The sequence below is a fragment of the Aegilops tauschii genome, chromosome 3 (genome assembly GCF_002575655.3).
Source record: "Aegilops tauschii subsp. strangulata cultivar AL8/78 chromosome 3, Aet v6.0, whole genome shotgun sequence".
In the NCBI taxonomy this organism is placed as follows: Eukaryota; Viridiplantae; Streptophyta; class Magnoliopsida; order Poales; family Poaceae; genus Aegilops; species Aegilops tauschii.
Genome location: NC_053037.3, coordinates 539345114 through 539369477, shown reverse-complemented (window position 1 = coordinate 539369477; position 24364 = coordinate 539345114).

Below are 24364 nucleotides of genomic sequence, written 5' to 3'. Positions count from 1 at the left end.
TTTTGTTTTTTCGCTTAGAAATAAAAAACCATTTGATTAAACCAAATTAACGAAAATTGAGATTTTATGGGTTTAAAAGCGTAATGGGCTGCTATAGTACAGTGCTTCCTAGCCCATTTAGCGCTTCAGTTGTACGTGATTAGTGTGACTACTTATCCAACGTCCCTTTTCAAATTGTTTTTTTTCTCACTATAATATATATCATGTATTTACACGTGAAAATGTTATGTGTTGGCTAAAAATTCGTGTCAACTTTGGTTAATTTAGTTATTACGGAAATCAAACCGAAAGAAGTGATTATAACCGAAACCTAACGGTATCTATGTATAAAGTCGTATAAAACAAAGTATAAAAATCATATACTTCCTCCGTTCCTAAATATAAGTCTTTGTAGATATTTCATTATGAACTACATACGGATATATGTAGATGCATTTTAAGTGTGGATTCATTCATTTTGCTCCGTATATAGTCTACCTAGTGAAATCTCTACAAAAACTTACATTTAAAAATGAAGGGAGTACATCATAAACCATATAAACCAAACCAAATCATATCAAACCGAAAAAACCGAATGCACACTTCCGTCAGCTGGAACGAGGCCGGTACGGCGAGCCGGTGCCCTACTGAAAGCGACGACATTTCTGTCCGTGTTAATTTTCTCCACAACTTTTTTTAGAAACATTTTTCTTCACAACTGGGTGGCAACATCTACGTTCGACAACACATTGCGAAAGCGACATGTCAGTGGAGGCCGGGGGCCACTTTCTGCAAAGCAGGCTCAGGCAAAGGACGGCACAAAACTGCCCAGCAGGTCGGGAGTTTAAGGCGCACTCGACCCTAAAGACCAGCCGTACTAGCAAGGCTAGAATCTCTTCTTAAAAAAAGAAACGGAAGGCTAGAATGGATGTTGTTCAGGAACCAAACGTACCCAGTTTTCCTCATTGGAGGAGGACAGTATACTTCCTTCTTTTTTTTAGCTTGGAGGACAGTATACTTGGAAGAATCAAATCCTCGTGGAAAAATGCATATGGATGTTTCTTTCAACAATTTACGTGTTTTTCCCTCGTAGGACCGAACATGTACACCGCGACACTCCAGTCATATGACATTTCTATTCTCAAGTTTTCGTAAAGAAAATGTATGCATGCAAAACACTACACTCCTGGTAGATTATCAAAAATGAAAAGACAATCAACAGTTTAAAATTGTTGTAATCACGCAAAATACCGTGAGTCGTGAGAGCTTTTGTTAAATAGAACCTAAAAATCTAGAAAAGGCTTATAAATTAAACGGAATAATATAATTAAAAATTCATCAACAAGTCAAACAAGCAAATAATCGATGTCGTGCAATCAAAGAAAAACACCCCCTCTAATTCACAAAAGGATGGCATTTTAGAGAAGGCCACAACCTTTGTAAGCTTTGACTACCTACATTTTTTTAAAGAAAATAAACAGATTGGAGCTAGTGGATGAACTTTTATTTTTCCTGAAAATTGGATTCGAACATCAATCTGAACTACAAACTTTGCTACTGATTGAACTCCCAGCAACGGATTAGATGTAGACATGAGGTCTTCTGCTGCATTAGCTTATTTTTTGGCAAAAACAACAGTGAAATAAAATCTTATTATATAATGCAATGAATAGATAGAAACATATCAAGAAAAGGGAGAAAGGGACGTGTCTGTTTTAAATGAAGAAAATAACCAAAATAGCAGATCAAATCCAATAATGTAGTATCAAACAACAAATAAGCATGCCAATTTTATATGCTTGTTGTACTCAGACACTATACTATTTTTTGACATCCAAAACCTAACTAGGGAACAAAATAGTAGATTTTTTACTTCCTAGAATAGTTTTTTCCTTTAAAAGAGAATAGTATTGGGAACTACTTCCTGGATTTTGTATTTTGTGCCAAATTTTGACCTTGGATTTAACTAACGGCATATTAGTACATGTCACTAGAAATAATATCATTGAAAACTATGTGCAAATACGAATCCAACGATATAACTTTTGATGACATGCATTAACATTTTGTTAGTTAAATCTATACTCAATATTTGGCACAAAATACAAATAAGACCAATAACCAAGGACGGAGGTAGTAGCATCTAAAAAGTGCAGCAGAATCAAAGTAATCTCAACACCATTTCATGTACTGAATCAAGGATCATTACTCAACATGGAAGAAAACATATGCACCATTATATGTAGTATTAAGGAAATAACACACGCAACACCTCAAGCAGCGTCTAGGGTCAAGAGAACCAATCTGAAGCACCAACTCGAGCTGAAACATTGGATCAAAGCCACTGCGGGGCTGGACCCATCTTTAATTCTCTCAAGTGCATACAAAGTTACCAGTATTGGACTATAATATAACAGCAAGAGCGCAAGTACTCCCTCCGTTCCTAAATATAAGTCTTTGTAGAGATTTCACTATGGACTACATACAAAGCAAAATAAGTGAATCTACACTCTAAAATGCATCTACATACATCCGTATGTGGTCCATAGCGGAATCTCTACAAAGAGTTATATTTAGAAACCAAGGGAGTATCAATTAACCCCAATATACTGCCAACGTCTTTATTTGAACCAGCCCATAGGGACGTACTCATGCCCCTATTCAATAACTGGAGAGGGGTTGTGCCCCTGGCACGCACCGATTGTTTTTGTTCGCCAAGGTCATTAAGTAAACGATGAACTATGATGATAGAACATGTAAGCCTTAAACATCAATCACATGAATGACCCGGCAGCATCCCAACCAGCACTAGTAACAACTAAACGCATTTGGAGGATGCATACAACCAATATATAGAATTGTCGGCGTTTTTTTTTCTAAACATCAATCTTCTTTTTTTAGAATTGTCGGCGTTTTTTTCCTAAACATTAATCTTCTGATATACTCTACTCCAAATCAGCACCACTGTACTATCAATATCCAACCAACACCGCTGACCAACAAAGGAATTTTTCACATGGTAGGCATTGGCGGAGCTACAGCAAAGCTACATGGGCCATAGCCCGTCCAGCTTTGGAGCATTCACGCCTATTACTACTAGCCCATGGACCGAGGAAAGCCCAATTTCCTGCAGTTTAGCCTAGCCAGCCTGCCCAGTATATTGATGCAAGCTTCGCCACTTATGGTAGGTCAACAATTTTGCACAATCAGAGCCTTTTCCCATAAGCTATCCATCTGATATTCTCCTATTTGTCTACCATGCATGTTATGAATTATGATAGTTGTACCAAGCTGTTTTTCTCTTGAACCTAGAAGAGCAATGATTCTTGAAATGCGGGTAACACTAATATTCATTGAAGGTATTCACCATACATGTTGACTTCGAGATAATATCACTCAAATTCAGAAACAAATATGTCTTTCCTGTAAGGCAGTAGCCTGAGATGTTAAATCAGGTTCAACCATTTTATTAGGTGCATTCACATCTGGCAGGAGAATTTGGTGTACATAACCGGCGATGAATGTATTTGACCTCAAGGCCCAGTTTGCTGGATCTTCTAGGCACTCTAAAGTGCTTCCAAGAGACAGATGGACTCTCTTCAATCTGCTTAGTGGTTTCCTTCTCGGCCAATGGAACATCTATTGCTTCCTAACTTGAAACTGAACTAAATCTTGGTCAAATATTGGGAAAAGGAAAGAGAGGAAAGAGGCCCTTTTCTTTTTTCAAAACTAAGAATGAGATATGCATAGTGTTGTAAAGATCGGCAGAAAAGGAAGGGTACAGTTAAGTTACAACATCTTCTGTTTCCAAGTCGAGAGGCTTCTTTTGATAAAGTCCAAAAAGGATTTTTCGTGTATAATCCTGCATAATCTGTCAACAAGTACTACTTCATATTCAGTGGTTTACCGATGTTCACATTTGTCTCTTAGTTGAAAATTTATATCCTTCCATTACAGTAATCGGGAATTCAGGGTCTAGGAGGAAAGCTAATTGAGGTGTTAGTAGCTAGCGTGAGCAGACAGGATAGCTAAGGGCATCGCATCTCCAACGTTGCCCCGCAATCCTCCTGCGTGCGTCCGGCCCATGGAAGTCATCCAAACGCAGTTCTGTATCAGTCCACGGTGCGGTTCGAACGTACTTTCTCCCGCAAACCGAAGACAAGGGGGTGGGGCTTTACGGGAGTCCGGATCATTCCCAAGCCCACTACTGACCGCCCTAGCCCACCCAAACCACTCCTCCCCCGCCCGCACGTGTTCCCGCCTGGGGGCAGCTGCTTGCATCCATGCCGCTGTAGAGCGCATCGCTCCACTTTGAAGACGGGCCAGGGCGGACACTGTGACGCCCCCGATTCAATCGTACACTAATCATGCACGCAAACGTGTACGATCAAGATAAGGGACTCACGGGAAAAATATCACAACACAACTCTAAAAACATAAATAAGTCATACAAGCATCATAATACAAGCCAGGGGCCTCGAGGGCTCGAATACAAGTGCTCGATCATAGACGAGTCAGCGGAAGCAACAATATCTGAGTACAGACATAAGTTAAACAAGCTTGCCTTAAGAAGGCTAGCACAAACTGGGATACAGATCGAAAGAGGCGCAGGCCTCCTGCCTGGGATCCTCCTAAACTACTCCTGGTCGTCGTCAGCGGCCTGCACGTAGTAGTAGGCACCTCCGGTGTAGTAGGAGTCGTCATCAACGGTGACGTCTGACTCCTGGGCTCCGGCATCTGGTTGCGACAACCAGGTAGAATGGAAAGGGGGAAAAGAGGGAGAGAAGCAACCGTGAGTACTCATCCAAAGTACTCGCAAGCAAGGATCTACACTACATATGCATGGGTATCTGTGTAAAGGGGCAATATCGGTGGACTGGACTGCAGAATGCCAGAATAAGAGGGCGATAGCTAGTCCTGTCGAACACTACGCTTCTGGCAGCATCCATCTTGCAGCATGTAGAAGAGAGTAGATGGTAAGTTCACCAAGTATCATCGCATAGCATAATCCTACCCAGCGATCCCCTCCTCGTCGCCCTGTTAGAGAGCGATCACCGGGTTATATCTGGCACTTGGAAGGGTGTGTTTTATTAAGTATCCGGTTCTAGTTGTCATAAGGTCAAGGTATAACTCCAAGTTGTCATGTTACCGAAGATAACAGCTATTCGAATAGATAAACTTCCCTGCAGGGGTGCACCACATAACCCAACACGCTCGATCCCATTTGGCCGGACACACTTTCCTGGGTCATGCCCGGCCTTAGAAGATCAACACGTCGCAGCCCCACCTAGGCACAACAGAGAGGTCAGCATGCCGGTCTAAATCCTATGCGCGCAGGGGTCTGGGCCCATCGCCCATTGCACACCTGCACGTTGCGAACGCGGCCGGAAGCAGACCTAGCCTAGCAGGCGTGCCAGTCCAATCCGGCGCGCGCCGCTCAGTCGCTGACGTCACGAACGCTTCGGCTGATACCACGACGTCGAGTGCCCATAACTGTTCCCGCGTAGTTGGTTAGTGCGTATAGGCCAGTGGCCAGACTCAGATCAAATACCAAGATCTCGTTAAGCGTGTTAAGTATCCGCGAAAGCCGACCAGGGCCAGGCCCACCTCTCTCCCAGGTGGTCTCAACCTGCCCTATCGCTCCGCCACAAAGTAACAGTCGGGGGCCGTCAGGAACCCAGGCCCACCTCTACCGGGATGGAGCCACCTGCCCCTTCAGCCCCCATCTCCGAACAGTATCATAAGTAATGAAACAGTATCAAGTATATAACATATGCCCGTGATCACCTCCCGAAGTGATCACGGCCCAGTAGTATAGCAAGGCAGACGGACAAGAGTGTAGGGCCACTGATGGAATACTAGCATCCTGTACTAAGCATTTAGGATTGCAGGTAAGGGTAACAACTATAGCAACAATGACAGGCTATGCAGCAGAATAGGATTAACGGAAAGCAGTAACATGCTACACTACTCTAATGCAAGCAGTATAGAGAAGAGTAGGCGATATCTGGTGATCAAGGGGGGGCTTGCCTGGTTGCTCTGGCAAGAAGGAGGGGTCATCTTCGGTGTAGTCAAACACACGGACATCGGCACCGGTCTCAGAGTCTACCGGAAAGAAGTAACGGAGGGGGAACACAATAAATAACAGAGCAATCAAATGTAACACAAAGCAAGACATGGCAATATGCGGTGCTAGGGGTGACCTAACGTAGTGGTAGGTGATACCGGCGAAGGGGGGAAACATCCGGGAAAGTATCCCCGGTGTTCTGCGTTTTCAGACAGATGAACCGGAGGGGGAAAGTTGCGTGTTCGCTATGCTAGGGATGTGTGGCGGACGAACGGACTGCGTATTTGGATTTATCTCGTCATTCTAAGCAACTTCCATGTAGAAAGTATTTGCATCTGAGCTACGGTTTATTTTATATGATTTTCTAAAGTTTTAAATCATTTTAGAATTTATTTAATTAATTTAATTCAACATTATCCAGAATAGTGCACGTTGACGTCAGCATGATGTCAGCAGTCAACAAAGGTGTTGACGTGTCAAACTGAGATGTGGGTCCAGTGGGACCCACCTGTCATTCTCTATTTAGATTAATTAGGAATTAGCTAAACTAATTACTGTTTAATTAAACTAACTAGTTAATTAGATTAATTAAACAAGATTAATTAACTTAATTAATTAATTAACAATTAATTTTATTAATTCATTTTTATTTTTATTTATTAATTTTTTATCCTTTTTTAATCGACGTTCTGGGGCGTGGGCCCCCATGTCATTGGCATAGGGGCCATAGCGTGTGCGGGCGTGGTGCCCGTGCCCGAGGCCGAACGGGGCTGGCCCCGGACGCAGCCCGTGGCGTGGGCGCCAGCAGCCAGAACGCCGGCCAGTGGGGGGGCGAGCCGCGGTGGACGGTGCGAGGCCAGGGACGGCGACGAGCGAGGCGGGAGGCGAGCGCGTCGAGGGGGAAGCAGGGGGCGGCCACGCGCGAGCCACGGACGGCGCGGGCGGCCGGTGGGTGAGTAGAGGCGAGGAAGCCCGAGCGTGGGGGGCGAGCGCGCGGTGCGAGCGCGTGAGCGGGAGGCGAGCGCGTGCGCGGTGGGGCGTGTGGCCAGAGGAGTGGCGGGCCGCGCGGGGCAAGCTGCGGGCGGGCGCACGGTGCGACGCGGTAGGGTGACGGCGGCGCGAGGCTGCAGCAGCTAGGCGCAGCGCGGGCGAGCGGTTGGTGGTGAGCGCGCGCGGGCGCGAGGGAGAGAGGAGGGGAAGCTCACAGGGGGGCTGTAGGGCACGGGGCAACGGTGCGCGCGGAGCGGCTTGGGGAGGAGGACGAGGACGACGGGGCGGAGCGGAAGCAGGCCGGCAAGGGGGTCCGGGCGGCGATGGACGATCCGGGCGGCGGCGTCGGCGTTCTCCTCCCTCGATCCCGATCCAATCGGGGGAGAGGGGGGAGATATTTTGGAGAGGGGGAAGTGTCGGTGGGGTTCGGGGTACGGGAGGAGTGGGGGTTATGGAGTGGGGGTGGGCCTTGGCCCAGTTGGGCAAGCCAGCTGGGCCGGAGCCCAGTGGGGGGTGCTTCCTCTTTGTTTTTTTTGTTAGTTTAGTTTTTCTATTTTGTATTTTCTTTTCTTTTATTTATTTTCTTTTCTGTTTTAAATCATTTCAAATTATTTAGGCATTTTATAAAAATGTGTTTACTACACCATATTTATCTATGTAATATTTAGTACAAACCAAACATTTTTATTTTAATGTTTGAAAACTTTTATTATTTACCAAACTTTGAATTTGAAATTTGGACCAGTTTTGATCTAACGATAGATTAGCAGCAGTAACCGTGATGACGTGGCACCATTAGCGTGGGATCACTGTAGCTTAATTATCCGGGCGTCACAGACACGACCTCTCACTGCTTCCGCCACTGAAGCGGCGCGCTAGCCGAGGGCGCCGCCCGCAATGCTTCTCTAGTGTCCGTGCCTGTTCAACGCCGGAGACGAGTGACTGGACGGGACGGGATGGATATATACCACACCCGTTCAATGTCCCGTTCGTCCGTATGCCGCCATTAAGCAGGCTTGCCGGCCGAGAAACCCACTCCGGCGGCACGCATTCACGCACCCGGACGCCTGGCCTCATCCAAATCCGCTATTTAAAGGCAGCCACACCCGGCTAACTCCACACCACAACACAAGACGCTCCCCATCCTCCTTCCTTGCACTACATCTGCCATGACTGCAGGCGCCGAAGCTCTATGGGAGAGCCTTTCCACGGAGATGAAGCAAGCTGTGGTTGCCCTTGCCGCCGCCTGGCAGAGCCGTCGTGCCAGGCAGATCAAGGCCGCCTAGCAGGCCAGCTCGCCTAAGGTCTCCAACGACGAGGACGACACCACAATGGAGACGGGCTCCAACGACACCGCCCCAGTGTAACGCCCAAGATGCGATTTGATACGTCCATTTTGCATCATGCTTTTATATTGATATTCATTGCATTATGGGCTGTTATTACACATTATGTCACAATACTTATGCCTATTCTCTCTTATTTTAGAAGGTTTACATGAAGAGGGCGAATGCCGGCAACTGGAATTCTGGGCTGGAAAAGGAGCAAATATTAGAGACCTATTCTGCGCAACTCCAAAAGTCCTGAAACTCCACGGAAGTTATTTTTGGAAATAATAAAAAATACTGAGCGAAGAAAATACCAGAGGGGGCCCACACCCTGGCCACGAGGGTGGGGGGCGCGCCCCCTGCCTCGTGGGCCCCCTGGTGGCTCTCCGGTGCCCATCTTCTGCTATATGAAGTCTTTCGTCCGAGAAAAAATCACAAGCAAGCTTTCGGGATGAGACTCCGCCGCCACGAGGCGGAACCTTGGCGGAACCAATCTAGGGCTCTGGCGGAGCTGTTCTGCCTGGGACACTTCCCTCCGGGAGGGGGAAATCATCGCCATCGTCATCACCAACGCTCCTCTCATTGGGAGGGGGCCAATCTCCATCAACATCTTCACCAGCACCATCTCCTCTAAAACCCTAGTTCATCTCTTGTATCCAATCTTTGTCTCATAGCCTGGGATTGGTACATGTAGGTTGCTAGTAGTGTTGATTACTCCTTGTAGTTGATGCTAGTTGGTTTATTTGGTGGAAGATCATATGTTCAGATCCATTATGCGTATTAATACCCCTCTGATTATGAACATGAATATGCTTTGTGAGTAGTTACGTTTGTTCCTGGGGACATGGGAGAAGTCTTGCTATTAGTAGTCATGTGAATTTGGTATTCGTTTGATATTTTGATGAGATGTATGTTGTCTCTCCTCTAGTGGTGTTATGTGAACGTCGACTACATGACACTTCACCATTGTTTGGGCCAAGAGGAAGGCATTGGGAAGTAATAAGTAGATGATGGGTTGCTAGAGTGACAGAAGCTTAAACCCTAGTTTATGCGTTGCTTCGTAAGGGGCTGATTTGGATCCATATGTTTCATGCTATGGTTAGGTTTACCTTAATACTTCTTTTGTAGTTGCGGATGCTTGCAATAGGAGTTAATCATAAGTGGGATGCTTGTCCAAGTAAGGACAGCACCCAAGCACCGGTCCACCCACATATCAAGTTATCAAAGTACCGAACGCGAATCCTATGAACGTGATGAAAACTAGCTTGACGATAATTCCCATGTGTCCTCGAGAGCGCTTTTCTCTATATAAGAATTTGTCCAGGCTTGTCCTTTGCTACAAAAAGGGTTGGGCCATCTTGCTGCACTTTATTTACACTTGTTATTCGTTACTTGTTACCAATTACCTTATCACAAAACTATCTGTTACCGATAATTTCAGTGTTTGCAGAGAACACCTTGCTGAAAACCGCTTATCATTTCCTTCTGCTCCTCGTTGGGTTCGACACTCTTACTTATCGAAAGGACTACGATAGATCCCCTATACTTGTGGGTCATCAAGACTCTTTTCTGGCGCCGTTGCCGGGGAGTGAAGCGCCTTTGGTAGGTGGAATTTGGTAAGGAAAATTTATATAGTGTGCTAAAATTTACTGTCACTTGCTACTATGGAAAGTAATCCTTTGAGGGGCTTGTTCGGGGCATCTTCACCTCGACCAGTAGAGCAAAGAGTTGCTCCTCAACCTACTGAAAATGAAAATGTTTACTTCGAAATTCCTTCGGGTATGATAGAGAAACTGCTAGCTAATCCTTTTGCAGGAGATGGAACATTGCATCCCGATTTACACTTAATCTATGTGGATGAAGTTTGTGGATTATTTAAGCTTGCAGGTATGCCCAATGATGTTATGAAGAAGAAGGTCTTCCCTTTATCTTTGAAGGGAGATGCATTGACATGGTATAGGCTATGTGACGATATGGGATCATGGGACTACAAGCGATTGAAATTGGAATTTCATCAGAAGTTTTATCCTATGCATCTTGTTCATCGTGATCGTAATTATATATATAATTTTTGGCCTCGCGAAGGAGAAAGCATCGCTCAAGCTTGGGGGAGGCTTAAGTCAATGTTATATTCATGCCCCAATCATGAGCTCTCAAGAGAAATGATTATTCAAAAAATTTATGCTCGGCTTTCTGACAACAATCGCTCCATGCTCGATACTTCTTGTACTGGTTCTTTTATGATGAAGACTATTGAATTCAAATGGGATTTACTGGAAAGAATTAAACGCAACTCTGAAGATTGGGATCTCGACGAAGGTAAGGAGTCAGGTATAAAACCTAAGTTTGATTGTGTTAAATCTTTTATGGATACCGATGTTTTCCGTAAATTTAGCACTAAATATGGACTTGACTCTGAGATAGTAGCTTCTTTTTGTGAATCTTTTGCTGCTCATGTTGATCTCCCTGAGGAGAAGTGGTTTAAATATAATCCTCCCGTTGAAGTAAAAGTAGTTGCACCTATTAAAGTTGAAGAAAAGACTTTCACTTATAATGATCCTGTTGTTCCTACTGCTTATGTTGAGAAACCACCTTTCCCGGTTAGATTAAAGGATCATGCTAGAGCTTCAACTATAGTCAACAAAAGTAATATTAGGACACACAAACCTCCTGAGCAAGTTAAAGTTGAACCTAATATTGCTATGGTTAAAGATCTCTTGGCTGATAATATTGATGGGCATGTTATTTATTTCTGTGAGGAAACTGCTAGAATTGCTAAACCTGGTGCTAAAGATAAACATAGACCTGTGGTAGGCATGCCTGTTATTTCTGTTAAAATAGGAGATCATTGTTATCATGGCTTATGTGATATGGGTGCTAGTGCTAGTGCAATACCTATTTCCTTATACAAAGAAATTATGCATGATATTGCACCAGCTGAGATAGAAGATATTGATGTTACCATTAAGCTTGCTAATAGAGATACTATTTCACCAATTGGGATTGTTAGAGATGTTGAGGTCTTGTGTGGGAAAGCTAAATATCCTGCTGATTTCCTTGTTCTTGGTTCCCCACAAGATAGCTTTTGTCCCATTATATTTGGTAGACCCTTCTTGAATACTATTAATTCTAAGATAGATTGCAAGAAGGATGTTGTTACTATTGGTTTGGATGATGTGTCTCATGCGTTTAATTTCTCTAAATTCCGTAGACAACCTCATGATGAGGAATTGCCTAGTAAAGATGAAATTATTGGTCTTGCTTCTATTGCCGTGCCTCCTAATGATCCTTTAGAACAATATTTGCTAGACCATGAAAATGATATGTTTATGAATGAAAGAAGGGAAATAGATGAAGTGTTCTTTAAACAGGGACCTATTCTGAAACACAATTTGCCTGTTGAAATCCTAGGGGATCTTCCTCCACCCAAGGGTGATCCCGTGTTTGAGCTTAAACCGTTGCCTGATACTCTTAAATATGCTTATCTTGATGAAAAGAAGAAATATCATGTTATTATCAGTGCTAACCTTTCAGAGAAGGAGGAAGAAAAATTATTGAAAACTCTGAAGAAGCACCGTGCTGCTATTGGATATACTCTTGATGATCTTAAGGGCATTAGTCCCACTCTATGTCAACACAAAATAAATTTGGAGAAAGATGCCAAACCAGTTATTGATCATCAACGACGGCTGAATCCTAAGATGAAAGAAGTGGTAAGAAAGGAAATACTAAAGCTCCTTGAGGCAGGTATAATTTATCCCGTTGCTGATAGTCAGTGGGTAAGTCCTGTCCATTGTGTCCCTAAGAAGGGAGGTATTACTGTCGTTCCTAATGATAAAGATGAATTGATTCCGCAAAGAATTATTACAGGTTATAGGATGGTAATTTATTTCCGCAAATTAAATAAAGCTACAAAAAAGATCATTACCCCTTGCCATTCATTGATCAAATGCTAGAAAGATTATCCAAACACACACATTTTTGCTTTCTAGATGGCTATTCTGGTTTCTCTCAAATACCTGTGTCAGCTGATGATCAAGCAAAGACCACTTTTACTTGCCCTTTTGGTACTTTTGCTTATAGACGTATGCCTTTTGGTTTATGTAATGCACCTGCTACCTTTCAAAGATGCATGATGGCTATATTCTCTGATTTTTGTGAAAAGATATGTGAGGTTTTCATGGACGATTTCTCCATTTATGGATCCTCTTTTGATGATTGATTGAGCAACCTTGATCGAGTTTTGCAGAGATGTGAAGAAACTAATCTTGTCTTGAATTGGGAGAAGTGCCGCTTTATGGTTAATGAAGGCATTGTCTTGGGGCATAAAATTTCTGAAAGAGGTATTGAAGTTGATAAAGCTAAAGTCGATGCTATTGAAAAGATGCCATGTCCCAAGGACATCAAAGGTATAAGAAGTTTCCTTGGTCATGCCGTTTTTTATAGGAGGTTCATTAAGGACTTCTCAAAAATTTCTCAGCCTCTGACTAATATATTACAAAAAGATATACCATTTGTCTTTGATGATGATTGTGTAGAAGCATTTGAAATACTTAAAAAGCATTAATCTCTGCACCTATCATTCAGCCACCTGATTGGAATTTACCTTTTGAAATTATGTGTGATGCTAGTGATTATGCTGTAGGTGTTGTTCTAGGGCAAAGAGTTGATAAGAAATTAAATGTTATTCAATATGCTAGTAAAACTCTAGACAATGCCCAGAGAAATTATGCCACTACTGAAAAAGAATTCTTAGCAGTTGTATTTGCTTGTGATAAGTTCAGACCTTATATTGTTGATTCTAAAGTAACTATTCACACTAATCATGCTGCTATTAAATACCTTATGGAAAAGAAAGATGCTAAACCTAGACTTATTAGATGGGTTCTCTTGCTACAAGAATTTGATTTACATATTATTGATAGAAAGGGAGCTGAGAACCCCGTTGCAGACAACTTGTCTAGGTTAGAGAATGTTCTTGATGACCCACTACCTATTGATGATAGCTTTCCTGATGAACAATTAAATGTCATAAATGCTTCTCGTACTGCTCCATGGTATGCTGATTATGCTAATTACATTGTTGCTAAATTTATACCACCTAGTTTCACATACCAACAAAAGAAAAAGTTTTTCTATGATTTAAGACATTACTTCTGGGATGACCCGCATCTTTATAAAGAAGGAGTAGATGGTGTTATTAGACGTTGTGTACCTGAGCATGAACAGGAACAGATCCTACGCAAGTGTCACTCCGAGGCTTATGGAGGACACCACGCTGGAGATAGAACTGCACATAAGGTATTACAATCCGGTTTTTATTGGCCTACTCTCTTCAAGGATGCTCGTAAGTTTGTCTTATCTTGTGATGAATGTCAAAGAATTGGTAATATTAGTAGACGTCAAGAAATGCCTATAAATTATTCACTTGTTATTGAACCATTTGATGTTTGGGGCTTTGATTATATGGGACCGTTCCCTGCCTCTAATGGGTATACACATATTTTAGTTGCTGTTGATTACGTTACTAAGTGGGTAGAAGCTATTCCTAGTGCTGATCATAACACTTCTATTAAGATGCTTAAAGAAGTTATTTTTTCGAGGTTTGGAGTCCCTAGATATTTAATGATTGATGGTGGTTCACATTTTATTCATGGTGCTTTTCGTAAAATGTTTGCTAAGTATGATGTTAATCATAGAATTGCATCTCCTTATCACCCACAGTCTAGTGGTCAAGTAGAATTGAGTAATAGAGAGCTCAAATTAATTTTGCAAAAGATTGTTAATAGATCTAGGAAGAATTGGTCTAAGAAACTTGATGACGCATTATGGGCCTATAGAACTGCATATAAAATCCTATGGGTATGTCTCCGTATAAAATGGTTTATGGGAAAGCATGTCACTTACCTCTCGAACTAGAACATAAGGCATATTGGGCTATTAAAGAGCTCAATTATGATTTCAAACTTGCCGGTGAGAAGAGGTTATTTGACATTAGCTCACTTGATGAATGGAGAACCCAAGCCTATGAGAATGCCAAGCTATTTAAAGAGAAAGTTAAAAGATGGCATGACAAAAGGATACAAAAGTGTGAGTTTAATGTAGGTGACTATGTGTTGCTATTCAACTCTCGTTTAAGATTCTTTGCAGGAAAACTTCTATCTAAATGGGAAGGTCCTTACGTTATCGAGGAGGTCTATCATTCCGGTGCCATAAAAATCAACAACTTCGAAGGCACAAATCCAAAGGTGGTGAACGGTCAAAGAATCAAACATTATATCTCAGGTAATCCTATAAATGTTGAAACTAATATTATTGAAACCGTAACCCCGGAGGAATACATAAGGGACACTTTCCAGAACGTTTCAGACTCCGAAAAGGAATAGGTATGTGGTACGGTAAGTAAACCGACTCCAAAACAGTTCTAATGGCAATTTTTCTCCGTTTTGGAATATTTAGAAAAATAGGAAAATAAGAAGCGGTCCGGGAAGGACACGAGACTTCCACGAGGGTGGGAGGCGCGCCCTACCCCCTGGGCGCGCCCCCTGCCTCGTGGGCACCTCATGTGCTCTCCGGACTCCGTTTTCTTGCACGATACGTATTTCGGTTGGTAAAAATTCATTATATAATCTACCGAAGGTTTTGACCACCGTATCACGCAAATATCCTCTGTTTTTGTTTTGAGTTGTTGCTGCTGCAGATTAGAGCAAGATGTCTTCTCAAGAGTCAGTCGGGGAGAGCCGGGTGTCTCATCCGGCATCGAGATCAAGGACAAACAGCGATGCTGACCACTTTTGGCCAGCAACGGAGGAAGAGATGGAGGCTGATTTGAAGAGGATAGATGCCATGGAGGAGGGTCAAGAAGTCACTTCTCGCTTCCGAGCTGGATTCACGATGGGGGAACTACAGAGCTCGGCTATTCCAAACTCGGTTATCCCTTCCAATGTTAGATTTCTTTCTTACGAGAATATGAAAAAGAGTGTTATTTGCTCCCCCGCAGCTATGCAACATCCATGGGTGCAAGGAGCTTTAACCGTCACGGGTAAGCTCCGTAAGGAGATAATGGATCTCAAGCAGCAACTCAATAAGATCGAGGAAGAGAATTGTATCCTGAGGAGTATCATCGCCAAGAATATCACACCACCACCTCCAAAAGTGAGAACTAAGTATCTGGTATGGGCACTCCCCTTGGCAACTGCCAAGCTTGGGGGAGGTGCCCCGGTATCGTATCACCATCACACTCCTATCTTTACCGTATTTCTTAGTTCGATCCTTTTAGTATTATCTTGATCTAGTAGAATAAAGTTTTAGTATGATCTAGTCGTGAGTTTTGCTTTATGATCCCTCTATGTAATCGAGTCCGTGAGCTATATAATAAAGATTAGTGTTGAGTCAAGGGCTTGAATTTCTTGCTATGATCTTGAGGGAATAAAAGAAAAAGAAAGAATAAAAAGAAATAAAAAAGATATCATATTGATCTTATGGAGAGTAATGACTTCACATATAAAGAGTATGATGATTAAAAGTTGTTGAGAGTTGACAAACATAGTTTTGGTCATCATTGCAATTAATAGGAAGTAATAAAGAAAGAGAGGTTTCACATATAAATATACTATCTTGGACATCTTTTATGATTGTGAGCACTCATTAAAATATGACATGCTAAAGAGTTGATGTTGGACAAGGAAGACAACGTATGGGTCATGTTTTCTTATATCTGAGATAAAGTATATTGTCATGGATCATCCAACATGTTGAGCTTGCCTTCCTCCCTCATGCTAGCCGAATTCTTTGCACCAAGTAGAGATACTACTTGTGCTTCCAAATATCCTTAAACCCAGTTTTGCCATGAGAGTCCACCATACCTACCTATGGATTGAGTAAGATCCTTCAAGTAAGTTGTCATCGGTGCAAGCAATAAAAATTGCTCTCTAAATATGTATGATTGATTAGTGTGGAGGAAATAAGCTTTATACGATCTTGTGATGTGGAAGAAATAAAAGCGATGGACTGCATAATAAAGGTCCATATCATAAGTGGCAATATAAAGTGACGTTCTTTCGCATTAAGATTTTGTGCATCCGACCCTGAAAGCGCATGACAACCTCTGCTTCCCTCTACGAAGGGCCTATCTTTTACTTTTATCTTCTACCTTATGCAAGAGTCATGGTGATCTTCACCTTTCCTTTTTACATTTTATCCTTTGGCAAGCACATTGTGTTGGAAAGATCCTGATATATATATCCAATTGGATGTAAGTTAGCATGAGCTATTATTGTTGACATTACCCTTGAGGTAAAAGGTTGGGAGGCGAAACTATAAGTCCCTATCTTTCTCTGTGTCCGATTAAAACTCTGTAACCACAAGTATTGCATGAGTGTTAGCAATTGTGAAAGACTAAATGATAGTTGAGTATGTGGACTTGCTGAAAAGCTCTTATTGACTCTTTCTGATGTTATGATAAATTGCAATTGCCTCAATGACTGAGATTATAGTTTGTTAGTTCTCAATGAAGTTTCTGATTCATACTTTACATTGTGAATAGATTATTACCTTAGCATAAGAAATCATATGACAATGTATATATATGTTGTTATAAGAATGATCATGATGCCCTCATGTCCATATTTTATTTTATCGAAACCTCTATCTCTAAACATGTGGACATATTTATCGTTATCGGCTTCCGCTTGAGGACAAGCGAGGTCTAAGCTTGGGGGAGTTAATACGTCCATTTTGCATCATGCTTTTATATTGATATTCATTGCATTATGGGCTGTTATTACACACTATGTCACAATACTTATGCCTATTCTCTCTTATTTTACAAGGTTTACATGAAGAGGGAGAATGCCGACAGCTGGAATTCTGGGCTGGAAAAGGAGCAAATATTAGAGACCTATTCTGCGCAACTCCAAAAGTCCCGAAACTCCACGGAAGTTATTTTTGGAAATAATAAAAAATACTGAGCGAAGAAAATACCAGAGGGGGCCCACACCCTGGCTACGAGGGTGGGGGGCGCGCCCCTGCCTCGTGGGCCCCCTGGTGGCTCTCCGGTGCCCATCTTCTGCTATATGAAGTCTTTCGTCCGAGAAAAAAATCACAAGCAAGCTTTCGGGATGAGACTCCGCCGCCACGAGGCGGAACCTTGGCGGAACCAATCTAGGGCTCTGGCGGAGCTGTTCTGCCTGGGACACTTCCCTCCGGGAGGGGGAAATCATCGCCATCGTCACTGGGAGGGGGCCAATCTCCATCAACATCTTCACCAGCACCATCTCCTCTAAAACCCTAGTTCATCTCTTGTATCCAATCTTTGTCTCATAGCCTGGGATTGGTACCTGTAGGTTGCTAGTAGTGTTGATTACTCCTTGTAGTTGATGCTAGTTGGTTTATTTGGTGGAAGATCATATGTTTAGATCCATTATGCATATTAATACGCCTCTGATTATGAACATGAATATGCTTTGTGAGTAGTTACGTTTGGTCCTGAGGACATGGGAGAAGTCTTGCTATTAGTAGTCATGTGAATTTGGTATTCGTTCGATATTTTGATGAGATGTATGTTGTCTCTCCTCTAGTGGTGTTATGTGAACGTCGACTACATGACACTTCACCATTGTTTGGGCCTAGAGGAAGGCATTGGGAAGTAATAAGTAGATGATGGGTTGCTAGAGTGACAGAAGCTTAAACCCTAGTTTATGCGTTGCTTCGTAAGGGGCTGATTTGGATCCATATGTTTCATGCTATGGTTAGGTTTACCTTAATACTTCTTTTGTAGTTGCGGATGCTTGCAATAGGAGTTAATCATAAGTAGGATGCTTGTCCAAGTAAGGACAGCACCTAAGCACCGGTCCACCCACATATCAAATTATCAAAGTACCGAACGCGAATCCTATGAACGTGATGAAAACTAGCTTGTCGATAATTCCCATGTGTCCTCGGGAGCGCTTTTCTCTATATAAGAATTTGTCCAGGCTTGTCCTTTGCTACAAAAAGGATTGGGCCATCTTGCTGCACTTTATTTACACTTGTTATTCGTTACTTGTTACCAATTACCTTATCACAAAACTATCTGTTACCGATAATTTCAGTGTTTGCAGAGAACACCTTGCTGAAAACCGCTTATCATTTCCTTCTGCTCCTCGTTGGGTTCGACACTCTTACTTATCGAAAGGACTACGATAGATCCCCTATACTTGTGGGTCATCACGATTCTATCCCAATCACGTGATGAATTCATGATTGGGGCACAACCGCATTTCGAGCGCATAGCAAGGTGGATATCATTACAACATACCATGTACTGAATAGATGAGAATACAAGATAAAGGCTTACACTCGCCACAAGCTACAACATGAATACAACAGTTCATCAATACATAGCAATCATCATACAGAATAGTAGGATCCGGCTACGGATTAAAAACAAACGATAAAGAAGAACGACATCCACCCTGCTAATCCCAGGCTCCCGACCCGGAACCTATCCCTTGATCGAAGAAGAAGCAGAAGAACTCCAAAACAAACAAGCATTATTCTCGCGTCAGATCATCGCATTACCTGTACCTACAACTGTTGTTGTAGTAATCTATGAGCCACGAGGACTCAGCAATCCCATTACCATGGGTATCAAGACTAGCAAAGCTTAATGAGTATGGAAAGGATAAGTGGTGAGGTTGCAGCAACACTAAGCATTATATGGTGGCTAACTTATGAGTACAAGAATAAGATGAGAAACTACGCAAATGGTCGCAAACTAGTAATGATCAAGAAGTGATCCTAAACTACTTATGTTCAAACATAACCCCACCGTGTTCTCTTCTCGACTCACTCGAAAAGAGACAGCCACAGTTACACACGCTATTGGTGTATTTTAAATCGAATCTGGTGTCAAGTTCTCTACAGCCGGATATTAAAAATTCCCATCTGCCGCGGGCACGGCTTTTGAAAGATCAAACCCTGCAGGGGTGTCCCAACTTAGTCCATCACAAACTCTCACGATCAGTGGAGGAAAATACTCCTCCCGGAAGAACCCGATCAAGCTCGGAATCCCAGTTCACAAGACTTTTGACAATGGTAAAACAAAACCAGCAAGACCGCCCGATGTACCGACAATCCTGATAGGAGTCGCACGTATCTCGTTCTCAGGGCACACCGGATGGGCCAGACGTCGGGTTGGCTGAGACCCTGGTTGCCCAGGGGGCGCCAGACATCGCCCGGTTTGGACCAACACTCATGAGGAGCACTTGCCCGGGGTTGTTAATTAATTATCCTCGGGGCTCGGGAAGTCCCTATGCAAGTTTTAGTTGTTATTAGGCAAATGTTAAAACCAATGTTGGGCCTTGCTGGAAGAGTTTTATTCAAAGCGAACTGTCGAGGGGGGCCAATAAACCCCGACCGTGTTAGGAACGCAAAATCAAGGAACATAACACCGGTATGACGGAAACTAGGGCGGCAAGAGTGGAACAAAACACCAGGCAAAAGGCCGAGCCTTCCACCCTTTACCAAGTATATAGATGCATTAATTAAATAAGAGATATTGTGATATCCCATGATATCCATGTCCCAACATGGAATAACCTGCAACTGCACCTGCAACTAGCAACGCTATAAGAGGGGCTGAGCAAAGCAGTAACATAGCCAATCAACGGTTTGCTAGGAAGGTGAAAATTTTAGAGGCTTATCATGGCAATTTGGGAGGCTTGATAAACAAGTGGTAGGTAGCGCGACATAGCGATAGCATCGATACAACTAGCAAAGCAAAGATAGTAGTGATATCCAAGGTAACGGTCATCTTGCCTGAAATCCCGCTAGGAAGAAGACCGAATCCAAGAAGTAGACGAACCAACGTAGTCGAACGGATCCTCACAATCGCAACGTAACCGGAACTATCAAGGAGAAGCGCAACCGGAAAGAAGCAAACATCATGGTAAATGCACAAGCATAAACATGGCATGATGCACAACCAAATATGATGCATGTCCGGTTTAATGAGGCATGGGATGGCAAAGTGCAACAACAATACTACAAATTAAGTGGAGCTCGATATGCAACGAGTTGCATATTGATGAAACGCCACATTCAAATATTTAGTTAACTCTCGTTTATGTACCCAACAATATTAAATGTTATTAAACATGGCAAGAGGTGAAGCATAATAAAACTACCTATCTAGGCAACTTTAAATGAGGCCGGAAATAACAAACAACAATACCGGAAAATCCCCATATGCATATTTTGAATTTGGTACTGTTCTGCCCTATACACAATTTTAGAGTTGTTAAACATGCAAAGTAATGCCACCATGTTAATCTATGCATTTTTCCACCCCATTTACATATAAAGTTTATTCAATTCGGGGCTACGGTTATTTAGTTATGAAATAAATCATTTTAACATGTCATTTATGCAAAATAATGCAAACAACAATTGTAAACATTTTTTAACATGGATGAAAGTTGGATATTACGAAACTAGATGAAATTCTAAGCATTTTACATATATAGTTTGTTTAATTCCGATGCACGATTGTGGAGTTATTAAATGCATGAGCTTGAGGTTTTTTTTTGTAAAATTGCAGTTCCTGGATAATTGGACAAATTCACAGCGCACAGAAAAAAACAACTATGGGCTGAAACAACACAGGCTGGGCCAACAGAGGGGGGCTGCAGGGAAGCTCACCCATGGGCTTCCGCCTGGTTGGTGAGGAGGCCGCGGCAGAAGCTGGGCTGGGTTTGAGGGGCCTTGGCGCGGGAGGCAGGCCAGCTCGCAGCTGGGCCGGTTGGAGCGGTCGATGCCAGAACCACAGATCGAGGCCGCAACACGTCCCGTGAAGCAGGGGATTGATATGTCTCCAACGTATCTATAATTTTTGATTGTTCCATGCTGTTATATTATCATTCTTGGATGTTTTACAATCAATTTATAATCATTTTATATCATTTTTGGTACTTACCTATTAACATAGTGCCCAGTGCCAGTTGTTGTTTTCTGCTTGTTTTTACATTGCAGGAAATCAATATCAAACGGAGTCTAAATGCAATGAAACTTTTTGTGGAATTTTTATGGACCAGAAGACATCCAATGGGGCGGAGAAGCACCTGAGGGGTGCCCTGAGGGGGGCACAACCCACTAGGCCGCGACAGAAGGGGAACCGACACGTATGTATCGTTGCTATTAAGGATAACAAGATGGGGTCTGTTTCTACATAAATAGATCCTGTCTACATCATGTCATCGTTCTTATTGCATTACTCCGTTTCTCCATGAACTTAATACACTAGATGCATGCTGGATAGCGGTCGATGTGTGGAGTAATAGTTGTAGATGCAGGCAGGAGCCGGTCTACTAATCTTGGACGTGATGCCTATATAATGATCATTGCCTGAATATCGTCATGATTATTTGAAGTTCTATCAATTGCCCAACAGTAATTTGTTCACCCACCGTTTGCTATTTTTCTCGAGAGAAGCCACTAGTGAAATCTATGGCCCCCGGGTCTCTTCTTTATTATATTTTCCTTCGCAATCTATTTTATTTGCTTTTATTTTCAGATCTATTAATCCAAAAATACAAAAATACCTTGCTGCACTTTATTTTGTTCGAGATCTATTTATCCAATCTATCATATTTTATCCCGTCAACTTGCCAATTTCTGCACCGTTACCCGAAAGGGATTGACAACCCCTTTAATACGTCGGGTTGGGAGTATTTGTTATTTGTGTGCAGGTGCCGTTCACGTAGTGTTGCGTGGTTCTCCTACTGGTTTGATAACCTTGGTCTCATCACTGAGGGAAATACCTACCGTTGTTGTGCTGCATCATCCCTTCCTCTTTGGGGAAATGCCGACGTAGTTCAAGCAAACATCAGAGTCGAGCGGGCTGGAGGTCAACGCATGGGCGAGGGGACTTGTCGCTGGTCGTCGTCATCGTCCCCGCACACAGAAGCAGAGGTGGCCGGCGATGAGAGCTTGAGGCGGCGACTCGACGCTGGCTGGAGGCCGACGCAGTCTCAGTCAACGCGGCAACAGGATGCGGGCGAGGCCAGGAACAATAGCGGTGGCACGGGACTTGGGGGCGCCAGCGGCAGGATCTAGGCGACGGGATAGAGGGGGCACGAGCGAGGCTCTCGCTGAGGTCCTCCGGGAAGCAGAGCAGCGGCGCGACGCAGAGGAGCAGCAGAGGGACTTGGCAGGGCGAGGGAGTTCAGGAATGGGTCGGGTCTAAGGCAAGGGCGGCGGTTGGTGGCGAGGCGGACGAACTGCAGCGGCAGCTCCTGTTGAAGAAAAGAGAGAGGTTTGAGAGGTTAGAGACTGGAGGGAAAGGGAGATTGCGGGAGGGAGGAGAAGAAGGTAGGGCGAGCGGCGGCTCTGGTTTGCTGCCCCTTCTGTCACTGGGAAAGAACACCGCACGATCGAACCCATCACAAAGCACCTCTTCCCATGGCAAGAAAAATCGATCTAGTTGGCCTAACTAAACCAAAGATTCAAAGAAGAAATACGAGGCTATAAATAATCATGCATATAAGAGATCAAAAGAAGACTCAAATAATATTCATGGATATAGATCTGATCATGAACTCAAAGTTCATCGGATCCCAACAAACACACCGCAAAAGAGTTACATCAAATAGATCTCCAAGAGACCATTGTATTGAGAATCAAAAGAGAGAGAGGAAGCCATCTAGCTACTGACTACGGACCCGTCGGTCTATGATGAACTAATCATGCATCATCGGAGAGGCACCAATGAGGATGATGAACCCCTCCGTGATGGTGTTTAGATTGGATCCCGTGGTTTGGAACTTGCGGTGACTAGAATTGTGTTTCGTCGACTCCCCTAGGGTTTCTGAAATATTTGGGTATTTATAGGGCAAGGAGGCGGTGCAGGAGGCCACCGAGGTGGGCACAACCCACATGGGCGCGCCCTGGTGGGTTGTGCTCCCCTCGGAGCCCCCTCTGGTACTTCTTTGGCCCATCTGGTGTCTTCTGGTCCAGAAAAAATCTTCAAAAAGTTTTGCTGCGTTTAGACTCCGTTTGGTATTGATTTTCTGCGATGTAAAAAACAAGAAAAAAACAACATCTGGCACTGGGCACTATGTCAATAGGCTAGTCCCAAAAAATTATATAAAGTTTGCTATAAAATGATTGTAAAACATCCAAGAATGATAATATAACAACATGGAATAATCAAAAATTATAGATACATTGGAGACGTATCATACAACAGGTGGTAAACAGGAGCAGAAATCTTACAAATTTATCTGTTGAAAATTTTTCAGTGTGGGGTTTTGAAGTTAGAGATACCAAAACTAGAAGAAGGCATGTTGTTAATACTGAAATGCATGATTGCACTTGTTTGGAGTGGCAACACACTAGGAAACCATGTGATCACACCATACCTTTCTTGGCCTCCCAACCGAAGATAAACATGCACCCATATTTGCATGAATATTACTCAGTAGCAAAATTCAAGGCTGCATATGTAACTCCAATTCCAGCACTTACAGATTAGTCTTAGTGGCCTGAAGTGGAAATTGAATTTTCCATGTGTCCTCCCCTAACAAAAAGAAAGGCTGGCAGACCTAAAGAGAGTAGATTTAAGTCATGGTTTGAGAAAGGTGGGACTTGTAAAAAGGGGAAGGGAAAGAAGGACACAAAACTAAAAAGGTTCCAAAAAGTTAACAAAAATAGATGCAAGTTGTGTCAGAAACTTGGGCACCGAGTTGGATCTCCCAGATGTTGTTACACTCCTGAAAGGCAACGTATGTGGGCTAATGTTTGCGAAAAGTGAAGAAAAACAAAGAAATGAGGAAAGCAAGGATAACATCACAAAAGTACAAACACAAAAAAGAATTATAGAAAATGAAAAGAATGGGAAAAAACACCGCGGCCCATTGCTTGGCGCTTCAGTTGATAGAACAATCACACTAACAACCATGAGTTCGTCTAGCACCAAGGCACGTGTGGATTCACCCTTTCCTTCTCATCCTATGTGTTGCGT